The sequence below is a fragment of the Temnothorax curvispinosus genome, unplaced genomic scaffold (genome assembly GCF_003070985.1).
Source record: "Temnothorax curvispinosus isolate PA1 unplaced genomic scaffold, ASM307098v1 QBEX01004802.1, whole genome shotgun sequence".
Lineage (NCBI taxonomy): Eukaryota > Metazoa > Arthropoda > Insecta > Hymenoptera > Formicidae > Temnothorax > Temnothorax curvispinosus.
Genome location: NW_020214582.1, coordinates 4,621 through 7,498, shown reverse-complemented (window position 1 = coordinate 7,498; position 2,878 = coordinate 4,621).

Here is a 2,878-nt window from a genome sequence, read left to right as displayed (position 1 = left end):
ATGAATTAAAATTATGTCTGACAAAAATAATTCCGCATTTTTATTATGTGTATACACATTTTTAAAAAATTTAATTTACTTATATAATATAACATCTTTATAACATTGTATATCAATATTTCAGCTTGGTGCATTAAAAGTAAAAATCAAACTAATTTTTTTGTGTAATTACATATTTCTACTTTTAATTTTGTTTTTTCCGCAACTGCTAGGTAGGGTAAACTCGGCCAACCTATCCAACCTATGTTCTTTCAATCTAGCTCGCCATGAAACATCAAATAAACATGGGTTGGCCAGTTTTCCTGTATGGCCATCTTATCCGAGTTTATCCTATACATGTGCTTACACGCATAACCTTGCCGCCGAGGGACACCATTCCTATCGATGCGTGTCCATCCGCGTCATTTATTAGCAAAAAAGATAATACGTTATAAAATATAAGATCATAAAAGATGATAAATCTGCGAATGTGCGTATAATTCGCGCGATTCAGTGGCGAAGAAAATAGCTTAACGTTACGCAACGATTGTGGTGGCTTACGTGCGGCGTAGTATTAAGAGAAGCGCATGTAGACCTTTTTATTGATTTAATCCGTTATCAGTTCAATTAGCTCTACCTAGAGTCCTAGATAACAGAAAGGCGATATTGAAGGAAATGGTCTAATTGACTAACAAGTAAATCACGTGATTCAACGCCATATTGTTTTCTACTATAAATAAATAAATAAGATGCTTATAAATATATTGCAAACACATTAGAAATAGAAACAAGCTCCGCTATAATTTCAATATATTGCCGTGAACACCCAAAATATCCTTCACACGTCATCTTGCTTTAATCTGCTTTGACATCTTCTACCCAGATTCTACTGACAGATGTGGAGAAATAAGATGGCGACTTTTCGATATATCGCACAATAATCGCACCCATCAATTTCAATATCGTCTCTTTATTTCTAACTCTACCTGTTTACTCCCGCGAACGGTATTATATAAATTTTTAGACATTTTATCAGTCTACGCGGAAATTTTTTTATGAAAGTATTTGCAAACAATCATAACAACTTTGCTAACAATTCTCACATTACCATGTGCGCTTACCGTAAATCCACTTTAAACGTCATCGATTACGCCAGTATCAGATAGTATCAGAGAACTTTTTCACAAACAATTATAACATATATCGACTAACAATCGAGAAATAGCTGAAACCATTAATCGTTATTTTGTTTGACAGAATGAAATAAATAAAACATTTTTTTTACAGAAAAAACCCGTTATTTTTATTCGCACACAGTGTAAATATATAGGGGAGACCAAGGCTAACTCGACATCGAAGCAAACTTGACATTGGACTTTATATATATACCCCTATGATACTTTTTACGACGTATTGGCATGTTAAGACATTACTTAAGACATTACCCATACAGCATGGAATATGCAAGAAATGTGCTATAAACAATCTATAAATATTTTAATATTCCACGGGTCATTCAGAATATTCTGTAGAAGTTCTATAAATATTCCATGAAATTTTGTCTATTTAAAATATGCATAGAATATTCTGCAAATATTCTAATAAATATAGTACATTTAAAAAATGTATAGAATGTTCTATAAATATTTTAACAAATATAGAATATTTGGAATATTTACGGAACATTTTGTTAATATTCTTAAACATTTATAGCATGTGCTATGAATATTCTGAAAAACTTTTCTAGAATTGCTATGAATATTTCAATAATAATCTGTGAACATTGCAATGAACATGAAATATTCAGAATATTAATAGAATATTTTTTACATATTAGTAGAATATTTTTAAAATAATCTATAAACATTTTAGGGAAAATATTAAAAACATTCTAATTATTCTAGGAATATTTAAAAAATATTTTGGAACATTATATAAATATTCTGGAAAGCATTATATATTATATATTCGGACAATCGATCTTTATTACAGATATTTATCAAGTGCAATGTATTAATAAAGTAAAATATTAATTTTACGAATTAAAACTACTAAATGTTTCTTTCTCTTGCTATCATAGAAATATCTTCTCTTTATGGTAAAGATAATATTAACCCTTAACATACACACTTTTTTTTTACGTGAGGAAATCTTCAACTACCGGCTACGCCCAGTAGCTCCCCGGTGTCAGGGGGGAAGACCCCCTCGCCCTCCCTACATACACTATGCTTATGTATTTTTATGTAGATTGAAAATTCAGAAGCCATAGGCAGTATGCAGACACCATAGCGCATGCGCATATGGCTTCTGCATTCGTGCTCATGGCTCCTGCAATTTTATGTGCTTCCACCTTAAAACCTCACGGGTGTCCCTCACTGCGCTTGTGGAGGCGCCCCGGGAACTGGCTATCAATTAATACATCCGGGGCGTCTCCAGCGCCGAGCCCAACTTGTGCTTCTTGTCTCGATGAGTGACTCATCGGCTCATTTGAGCCATCTGTCTATCTATGTTTAGCAGGGATGCGGACACCCACCCTTAACATACACACTACCTGTTTGAGACATAAAATACACACTGGATTATTTTGACCCAGCGCTACTTTGCGTAATTACCACAAACGGAGGATCGATTCTTTTTGGCTGAAATTAAAAGAGTGTATTCTTGCAACACTCAAAATAAATGTGAGATTGTTTGAGAAGGGTTATTAATAAAGCTTTATGGTTCAAAAATTCAAAATATGGTTTATAAACCAAAAAATTATTTTTTACGAAATATTCAATAACTTTCTAAATTTTCAATATTTTTACGTGAAAATTTAACTGCATACTCTCTGGATTATATACTTTAAGGTAAAAATACGCGCGAAAACTAACATTTCAAAAAATTACCCGTGATTTTC